At 40.4% G+C, this 6000-nt stretch overlaps 1 protein-coding gene across 1 annotated transcript in view; it reads right to left on the bottom strand.

Moving 5' to 3' along the window:
• oplah (5-oxoprolinase, ATP-hydrolysing) overlaps positions 1 to 6000 on the bottom strand; it is a 66035-nt gene that overhangs the window by 38523 nt on the left and 21512 nt on the right. The gene's annotated exons all lie outside the window — the stretch shown is intronic.

Below are 6000 nucleotides of genomic sequence, written 5' to 3'. Positions count from 1 at the left end.
AGGGGTGTGTGTGAGTGACAAGAAGAACATCACTCACGTCTGTATAGTCACATATTGTGCAATCAAAAACATATTGTTTGGGGATGTGCATTCAACTATAGTACCTTAATTGTTTTTCAAATTTTTTTTTATATATATAAAATCAAATGGAAAAAAACAGTTTTTTTAAATATATCACTGACTTAACAAAGTTTTATTTTTTTTAAATTTACTCTAGACTCCACACAAACAAAAAAGAGATTGTAACATAGTTATTACTTTTTGTTATTTTGCAATAGTGACTTATTCATTCAAACAATTGTGTGTAGTAAAACGTTTTTTATTTTTTTATTTTACTTAAATGTTATTATATTGTTTTAGATTGTATATTTAGTTGGAAAAAAATATATATATTTTCACTGAACATATTTTTCCTGTGTTATCATAATCAACTAATTCCCAGCATTATTCAATGATCATGACGTTTCTCGTCAAACGTTTCAGTATCAGTATGGGCGATACTAGTCTTGTATTTACTTGGTGTAAGCGCCATGTTTGGTTATGGAAATGCTTTTTAATACTGAGTTGATCCAAGGTAATTTGTTCATATCCACCCGTTTGGATGAAGAATTAATCATCATACTCACACAGACAAAAAAAACAAAAAACAAGCGCCTTTTCGTGTTTTTCTCGCCATCTCCAGGGTCTAAGTTGAATGTCAAAGTTGACCAACTTCTCGGTTTATGGCCACAACATTCGACTATACAAATGAGAGGCATGATTTATAATCTGGATCAGTAGTTCTCAAACTTTTTTCAACAAGTACGGCCTCAGAAAACACTTGGCTCTCCAAGAACCACCATAACGACAAACAATAAAATACAGTAGCGTACTAGGCCTACAAATTAATTAAAAACAAGGCAGAGGTTTTATTTAACTAGTATATTTAATATTTTTGGCCATTGTAGCATTACACACAGTTTGAACAGTAACATTGTGTTTAAAAAACAAAAATGCGGCTGCTAGACTTTTGACAAGAACAAGAAAGTTTGATCATATTACGCCTATACTGGCTCACCTGCACTGGCTTCCTGTGCACTTAAGATGTGACTTTAAGGTTTTACTACTTACGTATAAAATACTACACGGTCTAGCTCCAGGCTATCTTGCCGATTGTATTGTACCATATGTCCCGGCAAGAAATCTGTGTTCAAAGAACTCCGGCTTATTAGTGATTCCCAGAGCCCCAAAAAAGTCTGCGGGCTATAGAGCGTTTTCTATTCGGGCTCCAGTACTATGGAATGCCCTCCCGGTAACAGTTAGAGATGCTACCTCAGTAGAAGCATTTAAGTCCCATTTTAAAACTCATTTGTATACTCTAGCCTTTAAATAGACCCCCCTTTTAGACCAGTTGATCTGCCGTTTCTTTTCTTTTCTGCTCTGCCCCCCTCTCCCTTGTGGAGGGGGAGACACACAGGTCCGGTGGCCATGGATGAAGTGCTGGCTGTCCAGAGTCGGGACCCGGGGTGGACCGCTCGCCTGTGCATCGGTTGGGGACATCTCTGCGCTGCTGACCTGTCTCCGCTCGGGATGGTGCCCTGCTAGCACCACTATGGATTGGACTCTCACTAATATGTTAGATCCACTATGAACTGGACTCTCACTATTATGTTAGACTCACTATGGACTGGACTTTCACAATATTATGCTAGACCCACTCGACGTCCATTGCACCGGTCTCCCTAGGGAGGGGTGTCTACCACATCTGCGGTCCTCTCCAAGGTTTCTCATTGTCATCCCACTTGGTTGAGTTTTTCCTTGCCCTGATGTAAGCTCTGTACCGAGGATGTCGTTGTGGCTTGTGCAGCCCTTTGAGACACTTGTGATTTAGGGCTATATAAATAAACATTGATTGATTGATTGATTGATAAAATTTAGGAAGATTAAACACTGTACTTTAATCAAGTGATTTTTTTGGCATACCAAGAGATGGAGCCCGCCTACCACAGTTTGAGTAACCCTGATCTAGAATTAACTTTTACCAACTCAGAAGCGATGCAGCAGCTCACCGCCTCAGTATGTCAAAAGCTACATAAGCTAGTTACCGCTCTGTGATCATGGCGGCGCTAAAAATAGATTGGCTGCGTTAGCGCTTTTAATAACAATATTGCTAATACTTGGTTAATATTCAGGTCACAAGATGTAAATGGGAGTATTGTTGGCGGTTTTTGGATGTTTATTTAGAGGGTGTCACGATTGGGAGTGCAGCTTGCTGCGGTGCGTTCTACCGGAATGCAGTACTGACGGCTCCGGACGACAGCGTGAAGGTAGGATATGATTTAATCTTTGCCAATCATCCAAACTACCAACATACAGGCAAAACAACAAAAAGGCAAGCGTGCCTAACACACGGGGAATCTAAGATAATCACTGAGCGCAGGAATCAAAACTAGGAGCCAAGAAATACCAACGTAACCTGTTGTGTATGCAAACAATGAAGCCACGACGAGTGACCGGAAAAGGCAGGCTTAAATAGAGTCTCTGATGAGCAACAGGTGAGCGTAGAAGGCAGGTGAAAATCATAAGTAGCCATGGTGACTAAACAAACTCAGGAGGTGCACAAAAAGGAACTAAAGGAGTCCAAAAACAAACAGAACATAACTAAACCAAACATCATGACAGAGGGCTTCATGGGTGCAATAGTGTCCTCCCATTAGTTGCATTGTTAGCCACCTCGTACTTGCTGTATATTAGGAATTAGAATGCTAAAAGATATTTAAAAAATGTGTTCTGGTCTTATATAGGGATAGTGAATGATAAAAAAGTGCAGTTCCTCTTTAAGCAAGAATCAATTCTGCACAATCACATTATTCAGACACAATTTACTACCATTAATGATCGATTAATAGGCCACTCCCATATAGGATGTACAGTGGAACCTCAATTTACAAATCCCTCATTATACAAACTTTATGATATGCGAAGCACAGACAAAATAAAAACATGCTTTGTTGAATGAACCTTGTCTCGTACGAACGTTTCCTCCACCCTTTTTGTACCTGCAGCACAGCCATTTTATGCCCGGCAGCACACCCATTGTGGCAGGCTAATCAATCTGCGGTGCTCAATCAGTTAACACAGCAGTGTCGTTGTTAGCTACTGTGCTAATTGCTATTTTGTGTGCTTTTTAAGCCTTTTTTACAAATTTTTTTGGTAGCTCAATAGGAATCCAAAGAAAGCAATGGACAAGCGATGTATTGTTTGAAGTATTCCGGCAGGATCCACAGCGTTGTAAACACTGCCTCCTCCCCACATCACCCTTTCTTTGGCTCAACGCCAATAATCTTTTATTCCTAAACATTGTAGCGACCTGGCTGTTAAAGTTAAGGAGTTTTGTGATTTCAAACTGTGAGTGCACCACAGTGGTGGTGACAGTGTGTGTGTGCGTGTCGGCACGGCGGCTGTATTTTAAGGACAGTTGTTGTTGTTATTATTTTGGCTTTGTTATTTAATACAAAGTTGATCCATGACCCCTTGTTATGTTTGCTTGATATACAGTCCTGTATAGTGCTTTCGGTAACACTTTAGTATGGGGAACATATTCCCCATTAATTAGTTGCTTATTAAAGTAACAAAGACTTAATTTAGAGTTATTTGGACACTAGAGCAGTGGTTCTTAACCTTGTTGGAGGTACCGAACCCCACCAGTTTCATATGCGCATTCACCAAACCCTTCTTTGGTGAAAAAGAAAATGTTTTTTTTTTTGGTTGAAATTCAAGACAAAGTTACATGTTTTTTTTATTAGTGCACGAAATGAATCGTGCATGAACATCACCTTGTTCAAAGAACAAAACCAACACAGTGCATGAACTCACAACAAATTACACACTTGCAAATCAGATGGAAAATTAGAGGGAACATGGTTTGGGGGTATCCATAATACTTAGACTTCCTTTTTATTGTCATTCAAATGTTAACTTTACAGTACAGATACGCCGATAGGGAGAAGTTTTTATTTACACGATTGATTGATTGAATGAAACTTGTATTAATAGATTGCACAGTACAGCACATTTTCCAGTGACGTGCGGTGAGGTTCATGGCTGGTGAGGCATTGACTTCATCACAGTCAGATTTACAAACATATGAACCCTAAAGAGTATCTTATTCACCATTTGATTGGCAGCAGTTAACAGGTTATGTTTAAAAGCTCATACCAGCATTCTTCCCTGCTTGCCACTCAGCATCAAGGGTTGGAATTGGGGGTTAAATCACCAAAAATGATTCCCGGGCGCGGCGCCGCTGCTGCCCACTGCTCCCCTCACCTCCCAGGGGGTGATTAAGGGGATGGGTCAAATGCAGAGGACAAATTTCACCACACCTAGTGTGTGTGACAATCATTGGTACTTTAACTTAACTTTACACATACAAACTGTAGCACACAAAAAGGCACATTTAATTTAAAAAAAAACGTTATTATGGTCTTACCTTTACTTATAAATGAAGTCCATGCGCCGCTCCTTCTGAACAAAAGCATCGATAACTTGTTTATAGAAGTCTTCCTTATCTTTCTTCAGTTTTAAAAGTCTCTCTGTCTCGATGGAGATCTTCCTTTAATTATTACCTCCTGCTTCGATTAAAAGTCCAGTTTAGAAAACAGTTTTATTTTAGATATGTAATCCTCCATGTTAAAAGTCCAGGCGAGAGGAAAAAAGAAACGATCGCTAACTGTTGCTGCTTGTTGTCACTTATTCTGCAGCCGAGTAGTCGCAAAAATGATCCCTGGGATCACTAGCGCCCTCTACAACCATGAGGTGGGATTGCTGCGAGCCTCAGCCAGTGCGTCTTTGCAGTCGTTTTATGATTGCTCAGCACAAGAAATACGTTACACACATACAGTTGTTGACAATATACACTGTACATTATATACCTCAGCTAACTAAACTATGGAAATGTATAATATAATTCATATAGCAATACGGTCTCACTGCACAGCAGGCCAGCACTTAGCCGAGTCATTGCGCAATCCATGGTGAGGCTCAACTGGCTGCTGATCACCGCACCGTATCTTCTCAGTATTTAAACGGCAAATGTGAAAATTCAGCGATTTTGAATAAAAATAATCTAAAACTGGTAAAGTTAAATGGAAAATAACTTTATAGTATAATTATAATAATAATAATAATAATAATAATAACTGGGATTTATATAGCGCTTTTCTAAGTACCCAAAGTCGCTTTACATGTAGAACCCATCAATCATTCACACCTGGTGGTGGTAAGCTACTTTCATAGCCACAGCTGCCCTGGGGTAGACTGACGGAAGCGTGGCTGCAATTTGCGCCAACGGCCCCTCCGACCACCACCTATCATTCATCATTCAATTCACCGGTGTGAGTGGCACCGGGGGCAAAGGGTGAAGTGTCCCCGCCCAAGGACACAACGGCAGCGATTTTTGGATGGTAAGAGGCGGGGAGCGAACCTGCAACCCTCAGGTTTCTGGCACGGTTGCTCTACCCACTACGCCATGCCGCCCCGTTAGTATAATCACTGGCCTCGCCTGCCTCCCGACTGCACGTCACTGTCATATTCCGTACAATTGACCACTAAATGTTAACATCCGGAAAAGTTTTTTAACTTGTTTAATTAATTTGGGGTCCACGTTAATCAATTCATGAGTCTGGTGTGTCTTGACCGCTGCGGCGGAGGCTCTGCCGAACCCCTGAGGCCGACTCACCGAACCCCGAGGGTTTGATTGAACCCAGGTTAAGAACCACTGCACTAGAGGAACATATAAGGGTTAGGGTTACTAATAAGCAATAATTCTGAGGTTATTGAGGTAAGACTCTTAGTTAATGGCTTACTGGTTGTATAATAAGGCCAAGCAGAATAAGGCATTCATAAGTACATAACAATGACTAATTAAAGAGCCAATATGTTACTAATTTGCATGTTAATAAGCAACTAATTAATGGTGAATATGTGTTCCCCATACTAAAGTGTTACCGTGCTTTCTATTGT

This window comes from Nerophis lumbriciformis, linkage group LG07 (genome assembly GCF_033978685.3).
Source record: "Nerophis lumbriciformis linkage group LG07, RoL_Nlum_v2.1, whole genome shotgun sequence".
NCBI lineage: Eukaryota > Metazoa > Chordata > Actinopteri > Syngnathiformes > Syngnathidae > Nerophis > Nerophis lumbriciformis.
This window is presented reverse-complemented; position numbering and strand designations above follow the sequence as displayed.